Source organism: Podarcis bocagei, assembly GCF_964188305.1.
Source record: "Podarcis bocagei genome assembly, chromosome: 5".
NCBI classification, from domain to species: Eukaryota; Metazoa; Chordata; class Lepidosauria; order Squamata; family Lacertidae; genus Podarcis; species Podarcis bocagei.
In genome coordinates this window covers 5,195,423-5,218,373 of record NC_138129.1, presented here as the reverse complement: position 1 = coordinate 5,218,373, position 22,951 = coordinate 5,195,423, and the positions used below count along the sequence as shown (strand labels likewise).

The 22,951-nt window shown below is 47.5% G+C and overlaps 2 protein-coding genes across 8 annotated transcripts in view; one reads left to right on the top strand and one right to left on the bottom strand.

The window, feature by feature from the left end:
- The window catches only part of ANGPT4 (angiopoietin 4), a 175,534-nt gene that overhangs the window by 51,743 nt on the left and 100,840 nt on the right, over positions 1 to 22,951 (bottom strand). The gene's annotated exons all lie outside the window — the stretch shown is intronic.
- FAM110A (family with sequence similarity 110 member A) overlaps positions 1,942 to 22,951 on the top strand; it is a 31,165-nt gene continuing 10,155 nt past the window's right edge. For 2 of the 7 annotated variants that reach the window (XM_081196580.1, XM_081196585.1), the window contains exon 1: positions 1,942 to 2,077. The gene's annotated coding sequence lies outside the window, so the exon portion shown is untranslated. Of the gene's footprint in view, positions 2,078 to 20,257; positions 20,652 to 22,131; positions 22,780 to 22,951 lie in introns of those variants that run through there. The other 5 variants (XM_081196584.1, XM_081196583.1, XM_081196582.1 and 2 more) reach the window with 3 other exon arrangements.

Sequence of the window (22,951 nt, the reverse complement as noted above, 5' to 3'; positions counted from 1 at the left end):
AACTTCCTTCCTAGAGGAGCTGGATTGGCTTCTTCCTTGTTGTCCTATTGCTTGCAGGTGAAAAATTATTCCTGCAGGCTTTGTTGCTCTTGAAAGAGAAGGACTTTCAAATAGGGCTTTTATTATCTGTAATTCAACAGGTGTTTTTTTTTCTTAATTCTGTACCTGTTTAATTATTTCCTAATGATGGTCTTTTACTGCATATTATTCATCTAGCTTTTAATCTGCCCAAGCCGCCTTGAGCCCCAGTCCAGGGATCAGGCAGGATATAAACAAAATAAGCAAAATAATAACCACTTGATATGCCACCTTGAACTCCTTGGAGGAAAGTCAAGCTATAAATGCAGCAAATAACTCAGATCAATATACTAGCAATATACTATAATAATTTTGAAAAGTGCTGGAGGAGACTCTTGAGAGTCCCATGGACTGCAAGAAGATCAAAGCTATCCATTCTGAAGGAAATCAGCCCTGAGTGCTCACTGGAAGGACAGATCCTGAAGCTGAGGCTCCAATACTTTGGCCACCTCATGAGAAGAGAAGACTCCCTGGAAAAGACCCTGATGTTGGGAAAGATGGAGGGCACAAGGAGAAGGGGATGACAGAGGATGAGTTGGTTGGACAGTGTTCTCGAAGCTACCAGCATGAGTTTGACAAAGGTTGTTTTCTGCTGCTCCAGAGAAGCGGACACGGAGCAATGGATCCAAACTACAAGAAAGAAGATTCCACCTAAACATTAGGAAGAACTTCCTGACAGTAAGAGCTGTTTGACAGTGGAATTTGCTGCCAAGGAGTGTGGTGGAGTCTCCTTCTTTGGAGGTCTTTAAGCAGAGACTTGACAACCATATGTCAGGAGTGCTCTGATGGTGTTTCCTGCTTGGCAGGCGGTTGGACTCGATGGCCCTTGTGGTCTCTTCCAACTCTATGATTCTATGATTCTAAACTGCGGGAGGCAGTGGAAAGCAGGAGTGCCTGGCATGCTCTGGTCCATGGGGTCATGAAGAGTCGGACACGACTAAACGACTAAACAACAACAACAACCCCAAACCTGTTAGAAGTTGGTGTGTGGTTTTTTTATTTCACTTTTTTTACCCTCCTTGATTTTAATGTCTCTGTGGTTGGCTGGAAGTCGCTTTGGGTTGCCTTGGGTAAGAAAAAGCAAAAGACAAATTTAAAAAATATAATATAATATAATATAATATAATATAATATAATATAATATAATATAATATAATATAATATAAAAATAATAGCACTCATCAGCTGAGCTGACTAGGCGCCCCTTTCCTGGGCGCTGCAACCTGCTTGTCTTTCGCTCCGCTGCGCGCACAGGTCGCGCACGCTTCCCATTAGCCAGCCCGGCTTTCCGGACGCCTGTCTCTCCCCAGATCCCCGGGGATGGATGTCGGAGGGGCCATTCCTTGCTGCGCCCGGGATCTGCCTTCCTCCTCTCTCTTTCTAGGTCACGCTTCGCAATCCGCCCAGGGCAAAGAGGGAGCAGGAGGCGGAGGTGGGGAAAGGCGGGGGTCAGGCCGTCTGTCTTTTAATGTTCAGCTTGTCTGAACGCATCAGCTGGAGAACGAGGCGGGCGCGCCCGGCAGATCAGCTGGCGGGGACCTCCCCCCACTCCCCATCCCGGGAAACCTCCTCCAAAGTCCAGCCCCTTTGACCCCAGGGGGCCGCGCATCCCCGCAGGGCGCTTTCCAGGGAAGTTGAGCACAGGAGAGCTTGGCTACGCCAAGTGGGGCCGCCCCTTGCGCATTGTCTCGTGGGAACGGGGCGGCCAGTTGGTTCCCCCATGCGCAGATTTCTTGCTGCTCTCAGGCGAGAGAGAGAGAGAGAGAGAGAGAGAGAGAGAGAGAGAGAGAGAGAGAGAGAGAGAGAGAAAGAACAGGAAGGGAAATTCCCCAGGTGAGTGTAAACAGGAAGTTGTGCAATGAGGCTACCTGAGCCCTCAGGTCAGCTGGCTAAGTTTAACGCGCGCCTGTACCGAAGCGGGCAGTTTATTACTGGGAAGCTCCTGGCTGGCTGGACGGTCGGTCGGTTCTCTGGAATCCAAGAGCCTCACCTGGGACAGGTAAAATGCCAGCCCTTGGAGGACTCTCTTTCTCTCTCTCTTGTTGATCATTTTTGAGAACGAGGTATAATCTGGGGAGGGGAAGGAGACCGGAAGGGCAGCTGTCCCAAGAGGCTCGAAGCCAGATGGTTCTTTTGAGTAGCGCAAGGCTCCTGCTTCCTGAGTCCACGCCCCCACCCCCCAAAAAGTACATCTCTCGCAGGGCTTCAGCTGCGGCGCGGCAGGCGGAAATTCAACCGATATAGCGCAGGCGCTTTCTTTAGTGGTGGAGTGCGCTCCGCCGGTAGGAGGTCGTTCCCAGGGTCGCTATTCATCGCCTCCAGTGAACAGGCTGGGAAAGATCTCTCTGGCCAAGAGACCATGGTCAGAAGGAGAGACCAAGCAAGGAACTGGCTTCGATTCGTTTAGGGCAGCTGTAGACTTTTAGCCTTATTTTGTTCTGTTTTAATTGCTTTCATTTTCCAAAGCAAAGGCGCGCAGCTTGGTTTACTTAGGGACAACAGCCGGATATGTATGGTGGACTGGGGAAGCCTCAAAGGTGGATATTGGAAGAAAGGAATAGACATTTCCCAGGGTTATTTCCCGCGAGGCGAGGTCGTGTTTTGTGGCCCCAGAGTTTGTCCTTTTTGACCTGCAAAGGAGTCCCTCTCTGTACCACCTCTGAGTGAAATAGCACCGTCTTCCCTTTGGTACCGGATCTAAAAATTTTGCTTTACTGATTAATGAAACCCTGCAGACATTATTACTAGTGCATGTTGTGTAGAGGCACACACTCTGAAGCATAAAATGCTGTGGTGTTTGAATGTGTGAGCAGAGTTTTATTTATTGTGTATAAAAATATTTGTATACCTCTGTATGATTTATTTATTTTTTAAATCACAGTGGTTTACTGCAATAAAACCTATAAAAAAGTTAAAAAACGGACTTTCCCCAGTAAATAAGGAAATATATTCTGCAGTGGCGCAAATTTGCAGTATTCATTAGCTAGGGGGGTGCTGGCCAAGGGATCCCAAAAACGGAGGCTTGTTTCCTTTCTTTGTCCAAAGAATATGAGAGGCTCTGCAGGTTTTGCTTATTAATTGAGCATTACTGATTCCAGAAGTGTGTTGTTTCCTCTTTCACACCATAGATCTAAAAGAGGAACCTCCTGAGGAAGGGAACATTTGCACCTTTGCTTGTTTTGGCCGTGTAACTTGGCTCACTGTTTAAAGTTACCTACATTGCTTTATAAAGGTGGTGGTGGTTGTTTCAACACAAGCCAGCAGTTCTGGCATGATGCACCTCAGAGGTGGTTTTCTTGAGCCACACTATAATCAGGATAAGCAGGGCAGATGTGGGACAGAGGAATAATTGCTGAGCAACACTGTTATTATCAAATCCATATAAGAGCGTAAGACAAGACGGCCGGATCAGGCCAATGGCGTATCTAGTCTAGCACCCCAATCTCACTGGCTGTCACAGCCTCCTGTGGCAAGGAGTTCCATAGTTGAACTGGATGCTGTGTGATTACACCAAAGCTGCAAGCGTAAACTTGCAGGGTGTAGGCCCATTGAGAACAGTGGGGACGACTTCCGAGTAAGCATGCATGGAATTGCACTGCTGGCGGGTGGCTTGTGAAGTTAGAGCAGCAGCAGTGGGGAGCCTGCAAAGGGATTTTCTCAAAGGGGGCAACATGCAGAACACCCTGCTGGGGTGGGCTTGATCTAGGAGAGAATCATACAGTGCATATATAATAGGAAGTACAATGCAGACAACCCACACAGAGCAGACATAGGGTTGCCAGTTCGCCTGAGATGTAGTGAGCGGAGCCTAAGAGCTTAGGGGTGGGGCCAACTGAGACCCGGGTGGAGCCTAGTAGTGTCTCAATGGCATAGGATGGCACCTGGTGGGTCAGGACAGGGGCAACCCCCACGTGCATTTGGTGCTGACCTTTAAAGCCCTAAATGGCCTCGGTCATTTGGTTCTGCCTGCTCGGTCCATGGTTCTGCCTGGACACTGAGGTCCAGCGCTGAGGGCCTTCTGGTGGTTCCCTCCCTCCCTGCAAGAAGTGAGGTTACAGGGAACCAGGCAAAGGGCCTTCTCAGTGGTGGCACCCACCCTGTGGAACACCCTCCCATCAGATGTCAAAGAGAACAACAACTACCAGACTTTTAGAAGACATCTGAAGGCAGTCTTGTTTAGGGAAGCTTTTAATGTTTAATAGCTTATTGTATTTTAATATTCTGTTGGAAGCCGCCCAGAGTGGCTGGGGAAACCCAACCAGATGGGCGGGGTATAAATAATAAATTATTTATTATTATTATTATTATTATTAGTGTGCACACACATAGGCTGGGACAGTGGCGTAGCGTGGGGGGTGCAGGGGGGGGCCGGCCGCACCAGGCGCAATATCTGGGGGTTAGGGTTAGGGGGCGCAAATCCACGGGTTAGGGGGCGCAAATTACTTGCCTTGCCCCGGGTGCTGACAACCCACGCTACGCCACTGGGCTGGGATCCTCAATGGCGCCTTTTGTCACCCAGGGCAAAACCCCCATCTGGCCCTCCCCTGTAGCTATGGCACTGGGTAAGGGGACAGTCTGTTTGTGCCTTGTGCTTCCGGGTGAAGCAGGATGTCTTGGAGAAAGTGGACAGAAACGCTTTTCTCCTTCTCTCGCAACACTAGAATTCCTGGACATGCAAAGAAGCTGAAAGTTGGGAGATTCAGGGCAGATAAAAGAAAGGACTTCTTCACGCAGTGTGTAGTTAACCGGTGGAACTCCCTCCCACAGCAGGCAATGATAACCACCAGCCTAGTTGGCTGGATTGGACAAATTCATGGAGGAGAGGGCTATCAGTCATGGCTAGGCCCTGCCTGCATGATTGGAGGCAGAAATGTTTCTGGTTGCTGGTATTCCGCGGTCTTGTGTTCAAATCCCGCTTGCATGTTTCGTACAGGCATCTGGTTGGCGGCTCCTGTGCGAACAGGATGCAGCTGGCCTGATCCTGCAGGTGCTTCTTATGTTCTGACGTCCGGGGCGCCGAGAAAATAGAATCATAGAGTTGGAAGAGACCACAAGGGCCATCGAGTCCAACCCCCTGCCAAGCAGGAAACACCATCAGAGCACTCCTGACATATGGTTGTCAAGCCTCTGCTTAAAGACCTCCAAAGTAGGAGACTCCACCACACTCCTTGGCAGCAAATTCCACTGTCGAACAGCTCTTACTGTCAGGAAGTTCTTCCTAATGTTTAGGTGGAATCTTCTTTCTTGTAGTTTGGATCCATTGCTCCGTGTCCGCTTCTCTGAAGCAGCAGAAAACAACCTTTCTCCCTCCTCTATGTGACATCCTTTTATATATTTGAACATGGCTATCATATCACCCCTTAACCTCCTCTTCTCCAGGATAAACATGCCCAGCTCCCTTAGCCGTTCCTCATAAGGCATCGTTTCCAGACCTTTGACCATTTTGGTTGCCCTCCTCTGGACACGTTCCAGTTTGTCAGTGTCCTTCTTGAATTGTGGTGCCCAGAACTGGACACAGTACTCCAGGTGAGGTCTGACCAGAGCAGAATACAGTGGCACTATTACTTCCCTTGATCTAGATGCTATACTCCTATTGAAGAGCTATGAAAATAGGCTGGTGAACTGTGCTACCACCCCTGATTCTGATTTATTCCTGCGTGGCAGAGGGATGGGCTAGATGACCCTTGGGTCCCTTCCGACTCTACAATTCTCTGATCCTTTCCTTTAAGATCTTGTTCCTTCCCCTAAAAACCATGAGAAGGAGCCTAAGCACGAGGCAGGGAAAATTAGAGCTAATGGGTTGCATCCAGCATTACTCATACTCAGAGTAGGCTCATTGAAATTAACAGGCATGACTCACTTAGGCCCATTGTAATTAGTGAATCTAACAAAAACTGAATTGCCTGCGTCCCGTCCTGTTATTTGCAGTAATTCCAGGCAGTTGGCTGACGAAATATGACCCGTTCCTCACCATTATTTGACTGTGGTCAAACATTCCCAGATACTCCTTGAAGCCAAAACCTCCCTGATGTAATAGGTGACGACCTCTCTTTCTTTTTAGTTCCAACATTCTTCTATCTGATAGCAAAGTTGAGTGTGTGGAGGCCTCTACTCTCCCTCCATCCTGAAACAGCCCCCAACGCACCCCCCTGGAGCTTCCAGACTTTCTTGCTATTTTCGGGTGAGATTCCGCCGCACGCTGGGAAATTCAGGTTTGCACAATTGTGGTTGGTTTGGAGCGCTTGCACAACAAACGCGATTCCCCTAGAGCATCAGGCTTTTTAGCAGTGAGGAAAAATGATACATTGGAAAGTGCAGGATAACGCTGGCTTAGACACAACGTCATCTAACCCAGTGTTTCCCAACCACTGTTCCGCGGCACACTAGTGTGCCGCGAGATGTTGCCTGGTGTGCCGCGAGATGTTGCCTGGAGGGAGGCGGGCAAGTCGGGCGGCGAGAGGCGGGGCGGCGGCGGCGAGGAGAGGCCACCCAGCGCGGGGCTCTCGCCGTCTGCCTGCCTGGCTGCCTGCGAGCTCGGCGGGCAGCGCCTCCGTCCGCAGCGCCCGCCTCGCGGCTCTCATTCCCTGCCCCTGCCAAAGCTCACCCAGCCAAGCCGCGCTCTCCTTCCTGCCTCGCTTTGCTGCCTCCTCCCCCCCCCCACCCCCAAAGCTTGGAGGTTCCCCGGCAAGGGGGAGGGAAAAAATTGAAACTTACACTTTCGTGCGTCCCTCCCAGCGTGACGCTGCGCGCTGACGTCACGGGGCTGTAATGGTGGTGTGCCTCGAGATTTTTTTCATCAAACAAGTGTGCCTTTGCCCCAAAAAGGTTGGGAAACACTGATCTAACCTTCCTACAAGCAAAGCAGGGCGAATGCTCAATGAATGCACTGTGAGGACTCCGGAGATCTGACTTAACCCCTACTCCCAAGTATTTAGGGAAGGATACAAGCAGGGAAGGGACGCGGGTGGCGCTGTGGGTTAAACCACAGAGCCTAGGACTTGCTGATCAGAAGGTCGGTGGTTCGAATCCCCACAATGGGGTGAGCTCCCGTTGCTCAGTCTCTGCTCCTGCCCACCTAGCGATTCGAAAGCACAACAAAGTGCAAGTAGATAAATAGGTACCACTCCGGCGGGAAGGTAAATGGCGTTTTCGTGCACTGCTCTGGTTCGCCAGAAGCGGCTTAGTCATGCTGGCCACATGACCCAAAAGCTGTACACCAGCTCCCTTGGCCAATAAAGCGAGATGTGCGCCGCAACCCCAGAGTTGGCCACGACTGGAGCTAATAGTCAGGGGTCCCTTTACCTTTACAAGCAGGGAAATGAAGGCAACAGCCTTCCCCTATTGTTTGCCTGCAGCACTCTATTCCCAGTGGTAGACTGCTTCTGCACATGGAGTTTCCTTAATACATTAACAAGAGTTTTCAACAACTTAATAATAATTCAAAAATGCCTTTAAGCAGTCAGTGTAATAAGTCTTGAACTTTCATAGCTACTGTAATAGGTATTGGTAGACCTGTCCTCTGAATTTGTTCCCCATGCATTCAGTAACCGAAGCTGTCGGTCCATTTGCGCGAGTCTTCTCCATCCAGAACATTGGTGCTTCTTCCCAGGACATCCCAACTTCAAAAATTCAAACAAATGCAAGTCAAGATCAGAAAAGAGCTTTCAAACCGAGGAAATGGATGCTGAGACAAACACTTAAAAAAAGAATCTGTGTTACTGATTAACAGCCTTTGTTTGGAAGGCAGCAGTTTGCGATTTCCCGGCACCGAATTTGAATGATACCTCTCTGTTTGCACGAAAAAGAACAGGAGTCAGGAGTCAGGACGTCTCTCGGACAGTCAGATAATGAGGCCCAGCACAGAGTAGTCAAACACAATGAAGGCCAAAGGACCTCCATTCGGCAGTCGGATTTGTGGTAGCTTGGGACTCTGTTTTCTGGGCAAATCGTCTTCCTTGGAGTATCTTCATGCCTGGCACCTAGGGCGGGCACCTTTGCCAACCTGGTGCCCTCCAGATGGTTTGGACTACAACTCCCATGAGCCCAAGCCAGGACTGGGTGTTGTAGTCCAAAACATCTAGAGGGCACCAGGTTGGCAAAGGATCCTGTCCTGGGTGCAAGGACCGGTCTTTAGAACACACCGTTTGGCAGAATCCCCACCTGCGCCAACGAGAACTAGAAATTTAATCCTTGATTCAGCACAGGGACCACATTTGCACAGACGTCTTATTTTGCAAACCCCGCGTCTATATTTAAACGGTGCGTGCTGTTTTTAATCATCTTATAATTTCAGGATTTATTTAGCACCTTGGCTCACCCTGTTTGAAGACACGGTGTTTGCAAAATCAGGAAAAGACGTGGGAGGCACGGAAAAGCAAGCTGCACCCAAAAGGCGCTGAGGGTGCGGAAAGTTTAGAGGTGTCTCTGGAATGGCTCATCAGAAACTTCTTCTCTGCCTCCTCTGTAGATTAGATCTTCCCGCCCAGCTCCTGTCACTCTGCTCTGAGCCTCTGCAAACACACTGCAAGAGACGCGCCTTGAAGGCAGGGGGGAGTTGGGGAGAAGATGGGAAGCCTCTACCAATGATCATGAGGGCCAGTCACTTTAATAATAATAATAATAATAATAATAATAATAATAATAATAATAATAATAATAATAATAATTTATTTATACCTTGCCCATCTGGCTGAGCCTCCCCAGCCACTCTGGGCAGCTTCCAATTGAGTGTTAAAACAATACAGAATTAAATATTAAAAACTTCCCTAAACAGGGCTGCCTTCAGATGTCTTTTAAAGATAAGATAGCTGCTTATTTCCTTCACATCTGAAGGGAGAGCGTTCCACAGGGCGGGCACCACTACTGAGAAGGCCCTCTGCCTGGGTCCCTGTAACCTCACTTCTCGCAATGAGGGAACCGCCAGAAGGCCCTCGGAGATGGACCTCAGTGTCCGGGCTGGATGATGGAGGTGGAGACGCTCCTTCAGGTATACTGGACCGAGGCCGTCTAGGGCTTTAAAGGTCAGCACCAACACTTTGAATTGTGCTCGGAAACGTACAGGGAGCCAGTATGTTATGTGGTCCCAGTGGCCTCTCCCAGTCACCAGTCTAGCTGCCGCATTCTGGATTAATTGCAGTTTCCAGGTCACCTTCAAAGGTAGCCCCAGGTAGAGCGCATTGCAGTAGTCCAAGCGGGAGATAACTAGAGCATGCACCACTCTGGCAAGAGAGTCTTTGGGCAGGTAGGGTCTCAGCCTGCATGCCAGATGGAGCTGATAAACTGCCCTGGACACAGAACTGACCTGCGCCTCCATGGACAGCTGTGAGTCCAAAATGACTCCCAGGCTGCGCACCTGGTCCTTCAGGGGCACAGTTACCCCATTCAGGACCAGGGAGTCCCCCACCCCTGCCCACCCCCTGTCCCCTCAAAACAGTACTTCTGTCTTGTCAGGATTCAACCCCAACCTGTTAGCCGCCATCCACCCTCCAACCGCCTCCAGGCACTCACACAGGACCTTCACCGCCTTCACTGGTTCTGATTTAAGAGAGAGGTGGAGCTGGGTGTCATCTGTGTACTGATGAACACCCAACCCAAACCCCATGATGACGAGCAAGAAATGGATAGAATTATTGAGTTGGAAGGGGTTGTCTCGTCCAACCCCTGCATTGAAGGAATCTCAGCTAAAGCATCCATGACAGACGGCCATCCAACCTCTGCTTAAAAATCTCCAAGGAAGGAGAGCCCTTAACCTTCCAAGGAAGACTGTTCCTCCGTTGAGCATCTCTTGCTGCCGCCTGAGGCAACTGCCTCGCTTTGTCTCACGAGCGGGCAGGCCACGCTTGTAGAACTTGGCAGGGACAAGGATGGGGGCAAAACTACTTCCTTGGCTCCGCCTCTCATTGCCTCTGGCTCCACCCACTGTATGGACTCCCTGCCGTCCTCTACTCCACTCCCAAAGGGCACCCGCCCCTTCTGTCTCCAGCTGAAATGAATATTCAGACCTCGCCACCGTATCTGCTCAGAATAGTTGCTATCGTTGCTTTTCTCTCTGTCCTCAGCTGTCATCCCAGCCCTCAGACTGGAAGCGCCTACTGCTTTTTCCGCCTCCTTTTTAAAAAAATCCTGCCTATGTTGCTCCAAAACGTGCCATGTAGACGTAGTAATAATGTATTCCATTAATGGGGGGGGGGATTCACCACGCCTTTGTCCTTCCCCTGAACAACCCGGGAAGGTTCAGTACCGCAGCGACGAACACCCCACAACCAATTCTCTTTGTGTCCGCTGCCCAGAATAGCCTCCACCTCAAGGCCTCTCAACCAGTTAAACTTGTTATCAGGGGAGCCCAGGAAGAGCTCATGCCATGGGTGGGAAGAACAAACGTGCTCAAGAAAGTGATAATTAACTTGCACAAGTCCTGCCTGGGACCGAAGGGAGCCAGGCTATTTCACTAGTGTTTCTCAACAGAAATATTTCAACCATGAGGACTAGGTACTTGGGTTTTTTTATGATGGAAGAGTATGGGGGATATCAATATTGTGGAGGGGAAGCACGATAATGCCACACAAGTGGGGTCTCTTTGTCAATGAACCCCCCTCCCCGATCCTGCTCCACACATTGAAGTCCAACCCACTGTGATTTAGGAAACACAGCTTTAAAATTCCTGACAGATGGTCATCTGACTTCTGTGCTTTTATTTAAAAAAAAAATGGCAAAAAACCCAACAAACATCACATTTCCAAAATAGGAGCTGTAAAACACCAACAGTGGAATTTCCATACCCAATAAATGATTTGGTGATTAGCTCTTATGGTCAGAAGGCTTTTTGGTTCCCAGATTGAAACAGAGGTGATTAATTTCATCGGCATTTTTTAATCTGCATAACAAAAGTTTGTTTGGTTTGAAATTCCTCCTGTCTGGTTTTTTGGGTGGAGACTAGGAGTTGCTGTTTTGCTTTTGAACTGTTTTGGTTTCAGAAAAGCAGAAAGGCAATAATGTGTGTCACTCGTAAGCCTCGCCATCCCCGCTTCTGCAGCAAGAGAGAGGAATCAGCAGCCTCAGGAAAGCACCAAGATTTGCCGAAGAAATAAAGGAAGAAAGGAAAGATGATAGATAGATGATAGATAGATCCCGCTAAAAGGGATGTGTGTGGATTTTCAGGTGTGATACAATCACATACTGACAAACTCAAGTTGCATAATTAAGAGTTGATTTCGTGCCTTTGCTCAACAAATCCGTTTCTGCCGTTAAGAAAAGTGAAAAGGAAATACAAAGTTTGGGATAAGGCTTGCTTGATGCCCTGTCATATAACCTCCCTGCAAACAAATAAGAACAGATGTTCCCCCCAAAAAACCTATGTCTAACCTCCCCAAAACTTTGTGCAAACACATAAGCGAGCCAAATGGGTCTCATTGTTGGGAAGGCAGGGGAGGTGGAAAACCAGGAGGGTGGAAGTATGGGATGGAGCTTCCTGATGTGGCTGACTGGAACCCTGATCAGGAGCACTTTGCAGAGGCGGTTTCAGGGTAGCTTGACCGGTTTGACCTCAAGGAGGGTCACACTGCCGGGGGCACCCCAACAATGCTGTGGAATGGAGTGCAAAAGGCGGGAGGTGCCACATTTTCGTGTCCCACAGAGCCCTGCTGGAATTGGAGAGCCCAAAGTCCACCAAACTTTACTGCAGGTCCCACTTTCATCATTCGTCCCATGATATTAATGATATCCTGTCCTGTCCTTCTTTCCAAAGGAGCCTAGAGCAGCCTCCTAGGGTATAGGATGGGTTTAATTTCTGTTTTCATAATAGATGTTTTGCTGTTCACCTCGAGCCTCTGGGACGGGGTGGGACATGCGCTTGAGTAAATGAACAGGAAGCAGAAGCTGTGCTTTTCAAGCTTGGACTATTTCAATGCGCTCCACGTGGGGCTACCTTTGAAGGTGACCCGGAAACTGCAATTAATCCAGAATGCAGCAGCTAGGGAAGCTTTTAATGTTTAATAGGTTATTGTATTTTAGTGTTTTGTTGGAAGCTGCCCAGAGTGGCTGGGGAAACTCAGCCAGATGGGCAGGGTATAAATAAATTGTTGTTGTTGTTGTTGTTGTTGTTGTTGTTGTTGTTGTTGTTGTTGTTGTTGTTGTTGTTGTTGTTATTTCTTGTCCTGACTTCTCCAGTACTTTGCCGGTTGCTCAATCTTTTCCTGAACAGCCTGTGCTTGGCTCTGAGCTGCTGTGGTTTCCCATTTCTCACCACTTTTGGGACTTCCGCTTCCATATTTGGTTCGCCAGGCGCCGTTCAGGTTAGGCTCTTGAGTCATCCTAGGACATGCCTAAACCCCAGAGGTGGCGTGGCTCCTCCTCAGGAACTCTGGCAAGCTGTCATTGGGATGTGATGAAGGATTTGCTGTTCTGCAGAACTCTTCCGTCAGCTTCTCATTTCACCCCAACACCGATCCTGTGAGGTAGGGGTTGGTTGAGAAGTGGTACATCTTCCTGACCTTCATGGCTAAGCGAATATTTGAACCTGGATCTCAGCATCCAAACCCACCTTCCTAGTAGAACACAGAGGGTGCTTTGAGGTGGGTGTTTATTATGGGATTAGGACTTCTCGAACCTTCATTGCTTTTAGCAATGTCTGTCCACGCAATATACCGTATTTTTTTGCTCTATAAGACTCACCTTTTCCCTCCTAAAAAGAAAGGGGAAATGTGTGTGTGTCTTATGGAGCGAATGCAGGCTGCGCAGCTATCCCAGAAGCCAGAAAAGCAAGAGGGATTGCTGCTTTCACTGCACAGCGATCCCTCTTGCTGTTCTGGCTTCTGAGAGTCAGAATATTTTTTTCCTTGTTTTCCTCCTCCAAAAACTAGGTGCGTCTTATGGTCTGGTGCGTCTTATAGAGCAAAAAATACGGCACTTGTCATCAAAATGCCAAGCCATATTTAACCCCCACCCCGATTTAATTCACTTTCACCCCATCAGGAACCACCTGAAGAATCAGAACACACAGCCAGTAGCTTCATACAATAGGCAGCTTTGTATGTTGCAATACATAGGACCCTCGTACCTATGGGACTGCCTCTCCTGGTATCCCCCGCGGAGGACCTTAAGTTCCACAAATGACAACACTTTGGAGGTCCCAAGTCGCAAGGGGGTTAGATTGGTCTCAACTACGGCAGGGCCTTTTCAGCACTGGCCCCGACTTGGTGGAACGCTCTGCCACAAGAGACTAGGGCCCTGCGGGACTTGACATCTTTCCGCAGGGCCTGCAAGACAGTGCTGTTCCGCCTGGCCTTTGGTTTGGACTCAGTCTGACCCTTATGTTTCCCTCCCCTTATGGTTTTGATCTATGGGCTACTTTTAAAATGAGGCTGAATTTTAAATTGCATTTTAATTGTATTTTAAATTGTTCACCCCCCCCCATTATGTTTTTACTGTGATTTTAATGGTGTTAGCCGCCCTGAGCCCAGCTCTGGCTGGGGAGGGTGGGGTATAAATAATTTTATTATTATTATTATTATTATTATTATTATTATTATTATTATTATTATTACATACAGGCCCATGGGGAAAGGTTCAAATTGAGAAACAAAGACACACAACTGCGTCTATCCCACATGCGGTTTTGGGCCTAGAATTCACCTTCCTGGGAATAGCAGTTTTTCCTCCTCTGCTTCAAGTTGCTAGTCCTGGGTGTGGAAATAGAAAGACCATGCCTAGTGAGCTGTCAGAAACCACAGGCCAGCTGAGCCTGACTAAGACCTCCTCCAGCAGCCAGGTGTGACCAGTTTTATCATGGATTATTGTGAGAATGATTGAAACTGGAAAAGTCCCTTGTCTGGAAACCGTGGAGGTCTGCTACCAGTCAGTGCAGACAGTATTGATCTAGATGGGTCTGACTCAGCAGAAGTCAAATACATCTGCTTTGCATGCAGAAGCTCTCAAGTTCAACTCCCAATGGCCGCTCCAGATTAGGGCTGGCCTTGTCCCCGGCCTGAAACCCTAGAGAGACTCTGCCGGTCAGTGTAGACAATACTGAGCTTGTTGGACTGTTGGTCTGACTCAGTATATGGCAGCTTCCCGGAGGTCAGGCTCATTCATCCGAGACCACATAACACCGGTCTTGAAAGACCTACACTGGCTCCCAGTACGTTTCCGAGCACAATTCAAAGTGTTGGTGCTGACCTTGAAAGCCCTAAATGGTCTCTGTCCAGTATATTTGAAGGAGCATCTCCACCTCCATCGTTCTGCCCGGACACTGAGGTCCAGCTCCAAGGGCCTTCTGGCAGTTCCCTCACTGCGAGAAGCCAAGTTACAGGGAACCAGGCAGAGGGCCTTCTCGGTGGTGGCACCCGCCCTGTGGAACGCCCTCCCACCAGATGTCAACGAGAAGAACAACTACCAGACTTTTAGAAGACATCTGAAGGCAGCCCTCTTTAGGGAAGCTTTTAATGTTTAACAGACTACTGTATTTTAATACTTTGTTGGAAGCCGCCCAGAGTGGCTGGGGAAGCCCAGCCAGATGGGCGGCGTATAAATACAGTGGTACCTCGGGTTAAGTACTTAATTTGTTCCGGAGGTCTGTACTTAACCTGAAAATGTTCTTAACCTGAATCACCACTTTAGCTAAAGGGGCCTCCTGCTGCCGCCGCACCGCCAGAGCACGATTTCTGTTCTCATCCTGAAGCAAAGTTCTTAAGCTGAAGCACTATTTCTGGGTTAGCGGAGAAGCGTATGTAACCTGAAGAGTATGTAGCCTGAAGCGTATGTAACCTGAGGTACCACTGTAATAAATTATTATTATTATTATTATTATTATTATTATTATTATTATTATTATTATTAAACAGATGGTTGTGCGAATTGCTGGTGGCATAGCATGACCTTGCAAATGCCTCTGTTGTCAGTTTGATGGTTGAGTCTTGAGGAGCCTGGTCTGCCGACGTGTTTCTTCCCAAACCCCGAGGGCAGGCCTCCCACGTTGCAAACACCCTTGGGATGACACGTAGACATTCTTCTCCTGTTGCAATCTTAAGACTATATCCCAGGCTGGCAGGAGAGGTATATTTAACCTCTTACTAAACTGCAGGGTTTCGGGTGTTGCTGCTTTTTTGCAATACTGTAATTAATTGATGGGTTCTGGGGAAATCCTTGCTTTTGGACTCAAGGACAGTGGCGTAGCGTGGGGGGTGCAGGGGGGCCGGCCGCACCGGGCGCAACATCTGGGGGTTAGGGTTAGGGGGCGCAAATCCACGGGTTAGGGGGCGCAAATCCACGGGTTAGGGGGCGCAAATTACTTGCCTTGCCCCGGGTGCTGACAACCCACGCTACGCCACTGCTCAAGGAACACTTTTGCTCCACCACCCTTTCCAAGCAACTTGCAAGCAGCAGGTTGGGATGGGACTATACCGCAGGGGTGTTGCCAGATACTTAAAAGATTTGGGCATGGGTTTTTTCGTCTTGTGAAGCAACCCTATTCACGGTTTAGCGGATTAGCGGTTTAGCGGCTATTCAAGGCTTAGCGGCTATTAAAGGTTTAGCAGATTAGCGGCTAAAAGGCTATTAGCGTCTTAGCGGCTTAGAAAAAGGGGGGGAAGCGAAAAAAAATCGGAACACTTGCAAGACGTTTTCGTCTTGCAAAGCAAGCCCATAGGAAAAATCGTCTTGTGAAGCAGCTCAAAAACGGAAAACCCTTTCGTCTAGCGGGTTTTCCGTCTTGCGGGGCACCACTGTAGCATATATTCAACACAAAAAACAGTGACAATTTGTTGTTGACAAAGGACAGCTGGACATATAAAAGGCCCCATGACCTTCAGTAGCTGAGGGCCACATCCAACCTAAATCCGGCCCTGAACAGCACCATCCTAACAATGTCTACCCAGAAATAACTCCTCTTAAATTTGGTAGCAGTTGCTCCCAGCCAAACAGGATTAGGATTGCACCCCCAAATCCTCTTCAGCTGAAATGCTCTGGCTCCCAGAAGCAGCTGCTACAAACTTCAGTTCATTTCTTCCCTCTTCTTCCTCTCTTCACCTTTTCATTTTGCTTACAGGCTGTTCTCCACTGCTCTTTTCCACAGGGGATTTGACAAATTAGTAGCTATCCATGCCTATTAGTTATAATATACTCCCATGTGCAGGAACAATATCCGCCTGAGCAGGGCCATCCGGTTGCACTATTAGGCAGAGTGAGGCAACTGCCTTCGGCGGCAGATTTGTTTATTTCATTTCATGTTTGGAAATGTTGCAATAAAGCCTCCGGGCAGTTTGCAAAAACACACCCATTAAATTTATCAATGAAAGGCAGTTGAAAACAGTGCAATAAAAACATCTCAAATATAATTAAAAGCAAAAGCAAGTTAAAAAGAGACTCAAAACACATGTCACCTTTTGCATGTCCGGATAGGCCCGCCTAAACAAAAGTGTTTCAAGCAGGTATTGAAAATAGTAAAGGAGGGCACCTGTGTCATGTCAACAGGCAGGGAGTTCCAAAGTGGAGACGCTGCCCACTAAAAGACTGATTTCTTGCTAGTGCTTTGATTGGTGGAATTGGCACTACTATAGGTGCCACATAATGTCCATTCTACATTTGTAAGGACTCGACCATTTGGTGTGGCAGTGCCTACACTGTGTGTGTGTGTTTTATTAAATTTTCTGTTTTACAATTTAGAATATTCATTTAGACAACCTTAAAATATCAGCGACTTCCCGTCTTCTCTTTCCATGGTTCATTTTGCGTAGCGTAAATCCTTGCATATTTTATATAAACTAAACTATTCCATTATTACTTCCAGCAAAACTTATTCACACTGTTGAATTTATCTTAATGCTGCCAATGTTTTCAAGTGTACACAATTCCTCCCCATATATACAGTAAACATTTTTCCAATCTTCTTTAAACAAATGTTCTTCTTGTTCTCTTATTCTACAAGTTAGATCCGCAAGCTGTGCATATTCCATCAGTTGCCATTCTACTTTAGTTGGGACCTCCCTGGAGTTAAATACCATCTGTAAATCATTTCCAAATAGTTCTCCTTCAGAGGGCAGCACCTACAAAATCCCTGCCTATTGAGAAGCAAGTGACCGCCTTCACTGTACAGTTGTACCTTGGTTCTTGAACAGAATGCGTTCTGGGAGTCCATTCGACTCCCGGAACAGGACGTTCGGCTTCTGAAAATAATTCGAAAACTGGAACACTCACTTCCGGGTTTCGATCTTTCAGGAGCCGATTTGTTTGGGAGCCAAGGCATTTGAGATCCAAGGTACGACTCTACTCTTTTCAAAATACTCTTTTCTCATGGAGAGACCTGGTCTGAACAAAGACATTGGATTCTTATCTCATTATACATGACTAAGCCATTTCTCACCTTCTCACCCCTTGCCTTTTCCTGTAAGACCCATTACAGTCGTTAAGAGTCGTCAACAGGCTCATCTCAGCTATCTGCCAATCTCCCATTCCCACCACCCTTCTGAGTAATACCCCTCCCCACCTTCTCACTATATAGAAGGATCAGGCAACTTCTGTTTCAGTGTATCTGAAGAAGTGTGCATGCACACGAAAGCTCATACCAAGAACTAACTTAGTTGGTCTTTAAGGTGCTACTGGAAGGAATTTTTTTATTTTGACTATGGCAGACCAACACTGCTACCTATCTACTCTTTTCAGTGCCTGCTAAAAACATTCTTGTTTAGACACGCCAACCCAGATGTTGAGAAAGGGGAAGTGGTTTTAATACATTTTAGTATTTTAACTTTTGCGTATTTTAAAGCAGGGTTGCAGATTTTTCTTGATTTTATTACTTTAGCTATTTGTAAGCAACTTTGAGGGTTTAAAAAACATTTTTTATATATAAGAATCCCCCAATGTCCTGCTTGCGGTCTTCCCACAGGCCTCTGGTCGGGCCACTGTGAGAACAGGAAGCTGACTCAGAACGGACCTTTGGCCTGATCCAGAGGGGCTGTTCTGGTGTTCTCACATTCTTCACATGGGGTTCCCAGCGGCATGTGACTGACGGCTGTGGGAAACCAGATGTTGCAGTGGCGAATCTTCAGTCTGAGAGTATTGCTACAAACAGGCCAGGCACAAGTGCCATATTAAACGAGGGAACCTGGAATTGTTGTCTGGGAAAGTCTGGCTTAAATAATAATAATAATAATAATAATAATAATAATAATAATAATAATAATAATAATAATAATAATTTATTATTTATACCCCGCCCATCTGGCTGGGTTTCCCCAGCCACTCTGGGCAGCTTCCAACCGAATATTAAAAACAATACAGCATCAGACATTAAAAACTTCCCTTCAGTTGTCTTTTAAAAGTAAAATAGTTGTTTATTTCCTTGACATCTGCTGGGCAATTTGTTTCATAAAGATCAGGTAGACAGAACATAGAGTAAAGAACAAAAATAACTTTCTGGCCTTGCATTGCACATTTTAGTGCAAGTATTAAGACACAATAGTGTTCAATTCAGCAAGTATTGCAGAATGTCATGCCACAGTCCACTTCAAAGAGGGTCAGGACATGCAGCTGTTAATAAAATGCTGTAGTATATAAAAAGCCACATGTTAAATTCAAAATATATAGTGGTTTATTTGGATAATTTTAAAGTGATTTTCACTATGGAATTTAGCTCAGTTGGGACAAACATCCAAAGAGTCTTCGTATTTTGGAAGAGTCTTCTTCTTCTTAGGCAATGGCTTTGGCTTCAGGTAGAAATGCCTCCCAGTATTTTATCAGCTGTTGTTGTGTTTCCACTAATGATTCCAAATACTTGATTATAACAGTTTTGAAGTCTCTCACGCGTTCTTTCTCAGCGGGCGCCACCACTGAAAAGGCCCTCTGCCTGGTTCCCCGTAACCTCACTTCTCACAGTGAGGGAACTGCCAGAAGGCCCTTGGAGCTGGACTTCAGTGTCCAGGCAGAACGATGGGGGTGGAGACGTTCCTTCGGGTAAACTTGACCGAAGCTGTACATTGGCTCCTTTTTATTTTCTTTACTTACACACTTTTAGACTGGCTTTGGGGGCCCAAAAACCCTTGCAAGGCAGCTTGCTGAAAAAGATCAGCCTCAATGGTTATACTCTGCTTCCACAGTTGGAATCAGTAATGCTTCTGAAAACCAGTCACTGGAAACAGCAGGAGAGGAGGGAGAGGGGTCTTGTGTTCGAATCTCACTTGCGGGTTTCCCATAATGGGCATCTGGCTGGTCACTGTGTGAACAAACTAGATGTGCCACTGGCTTGATCCAGAAGGCTGTTCCTATGTCCTTGCATCAAACAAAATAATAGTAGCTCATACCCTCCAACATTTCTCCAATGAAAATAGGTACATCCTATTCCATCCTCACCAACCACAACAACATCTTATTATTTATACCCCACCCACGTTTAAAAAAACATAATGAGACATTAGACATTTAAAAACTTCTCTATACCGGGCTGCCTTCAGATGGCTCAGGGATCGGATAACTCCATACCCTCCAATATTTCTCTGATGAAAATAGGGACGCCCTAAGGAAAAGCAGGACATTCTGGGATGAAATCAAAAACCGGGGTGGCTTCTGTAAATCTGGGACTGTCCCTGGAAAACAGGGACACTTGGAGGGTATAACAACAACAACAACAACAACAACAACAACAACAACAACAACAACAACAAATTATTTATACCCCGCCGATCTGGCTGGGCTTCCCCAATTACTCTGGGCGGCTTCCAACAAAATATTAAAATACAGTAAACATTAAAAACTTCCCTAAACAAGGCTGCCTTCAGATGTCTTCTAAATGTCTGGTAGTTGTTCTTCTCTTTGACATCTTCTGGGAGGGCGTTCCACAGGGCGGGTGCCACCACCGAGAAGGCCCTCTGCCTGGTTCCCTGTAGCCTCACTTCTCGCAGTGAGGGAACCGCCAGAAGGCCCTCAGAGCTGGACCTCAGTGTCCGGGCTGAACGATGGGGGTGGAGACGCTCCATCAGATAGCTGAAAATGTCCCGCCAAAGGATCGATAACCCAAGGCCACACATTCTCTAATCTCTTCATGTTCATGGATTGCTGCCGCTGCTGTGGGCTGTGCCCTGTTCAAAGTCCTTAACTTTTCCTGTTTGTTGAAAGACAGGTGAGCCTCAAAAGAGGATAGTGGGGTGGGTGTGTCTTGAATCCCTTCTCTTTTCTTTGGATTCTTTTATTGCAGGGATCACTTTCTGGTTCCCTTCCAACTCTACCATTCTATGATCCTTCCTTCTATGGAAAGCTGAAAATTCACAGTGTGCCATCACCCCCACTCCACCGTGACAGGCGCTGTCAGAATTTCCCAAAGTGTTACTCACCGATAGAGTTGCACAGATCCTTTCCTGGACATGAGATAAGATGCGGCTTCTGGTGGAGTGGGGGAAGAAAGCCCATTGTTGAAGGCCTGAAATATTCTCCGAAGAGGCTTGCAAAATCAGACTTAAATAAGGCTTAACAGCAGTGCAAAATCCTGGCTCTCCCAGCGACTACCTAGTTTGCTTTGGGGCTCCCTCTCCAAAATGCCTTTGGGTGGAGATGTTAGCAAAATGAGCTAGATCATGGGTAGGCAAGCTAAGGCCCGGGGGCCGGATATGGCCCTATCGCCTTCTCAATCCTGCCCGCGGACGGTCTGGGAATCAGCGTCTTTTTACATGAGTCATAGAATCATAGAATCATAGAGTTGGAAGAGACCACAAGGGCCATCGAGTCCAACCCCCTGCCAAGCAGGAAACACCATCAGAGCACTCCTGACATACGGTTGTCAAGCCTCTGCTTAAAGACCTCCAAAGTAGGAGACTCCACCACACTCCTTGGCAGCAAATTCCACTGTCGAACAGCTCTTACTGTCAGGAAGTTCTTCCTAATGTTTTGGTGGAATCTTCTTTCTTGTAGATTGGATCCATTGCTCCGTTTCCGCTTCTCTGGAGCAGCAGAAAACAACCTTTCTCCCTCTATGTGACATCCTTTTATATATTTGAACATGGCTAGCAGTTAAAATCCAGTGGAACGGCAATATCACCCCTTAACCTCGTCTTCTCCAGGCTAAACATGCCCAGCTCCCTTAGCCGTTCCTCCCTTAGCCGTTCCCCAGTCGAATGTGTCCTTTTATTTAAAATGCATTTCTGGGTTATTGGTGCGGCCTGTCTGGTGTTTTTACATGAGTAGAATGTGTGCTTTTATTTAAAGTGCATCTCTCGGTTATTTGTGGGGCATAGGAATTTGTTCATTCCCCCCCCCCCTTCAGAATATAGTCCGGCCCCCCACAAGGTCTGAGGGACAGTGGACCAGCCCCCTGCTGAAAAAGTTTGCTGACCCCTGAGCTAGATGCACGGCAGGCAGTTTGATGGACTGTCTGCCACTCGCCCTTACAGGAGCCAGTGCGATGTGGCGGTTAGACCGGTGGTTCGCTAACTCTTTCAGGCCACTGCTACTTTGGTTTGTTCCATAAACTCGCCCCCCTGTCCCCTGTCCTACCTAAAAAGCGTTATTCAAAAGAGTTGTTGGCATGACCTACTGAAGAAGACAATAACACAATAAAATTCGGAACAGTTGCACGTCAATTGCGCATTTATTCAAAATCCAGCTAAAACGATTTAGTTTAATCAATTTAACCAAACAGGAAGAATTGTTTGACAGTGGAACAGACTCCCTCGGGAGGTGATGGGTTCTCCTTCCTTGGAGGTTTTTAAGCAGAGGTAATAATAATAATAATAATGATAATAATAATAATAATAATAGTACACCTTCCCATCTGGCTGGGTTTCCCCAGACACTCTGGGCAGCTTCCAACAGAACACTAATAGCAGAATAAAACTTCAAACAGTAAAAACTTCCCTAAACAGGGCTGTCTTCAGATGCCTTCTAAAAGTCTGATAGTTGATATCTGATGGGAGGGCGTTCCACAGGGCAGGTGCCACTACCAAGAAGGCCCTCTGCCTGGTTCATGTAACTTGGCTTCTCACAATGAGGGAACCACCAGAAAGCCCTCAGAGCTGGACCTCAGTGTCCGGGCTGAACGATGGGGTGGCGACATTCCTTCTGGGATGCTGGGCTGAGGCCATTTAGGGCTTGAAAGGTTGGGTGGGCATCTGTCATGGATGCTTTAGCTGAGATTCTTACATTGCTGGATGATCCCTGGGGTCCCTTCTATGATTCTATGGTTCTCTGATGAACCTGATCTGGTGATACTAGCTTCTCAAAGTCTGAAATCATTTACACCTCCAGCACCCCATTGACCTTTTGCTACCCCTTATTTAACCCTGCCACTCAGAAGGGGGTAGCGCCATCCACTTTGGAAATAGCCGGGTTTCAGACCAGGCCCGAGTTCAAATCCTCCTTAAGATATGAAGCTCACTGGGTGGTCTTTGGCCAGCCACTCTCTCCTTCGACTGGCCTACTTTACAGGGCTGTTGTGAGGATAAAAGCGGGAGAGAAGCATGCATTGAGCACGTTGGGGAAAGGGCAGGGTAGAAACACAAGTGAATGAAAACATCACAATGGAATGGAACCTCCTGGCTCATAGGCAGTCTATCTGGATATCAATAGCTAGGGAGGAAATAACAGGGAGGAAGTTGTTCCCTCCCTGCGCTCCTTGTGCTCTCCGTGGTAGCATCTGCTCGTGGCCACTGTGGGAAGCCAAACATTGGGTCGCACGGATTCTTGGACTGATCTGAAAGTGTAGTTCTTAGAGGTTTGATTGTTCCTGTAAGGGTGGTTGTTGTTGTTTAGTCATTTAGTCGTGTCTGACTCTTTGTGACTCCGTGGACCAGAGCACGCCAGGCACTCCTGTCTTCCACTGCCTCCCGCAGTTTGGTCAGACTCATGTTTGTAGCTTCAAGAACACTGTCCCACCATCTCGTCCTCCGTCGTCCCCTTC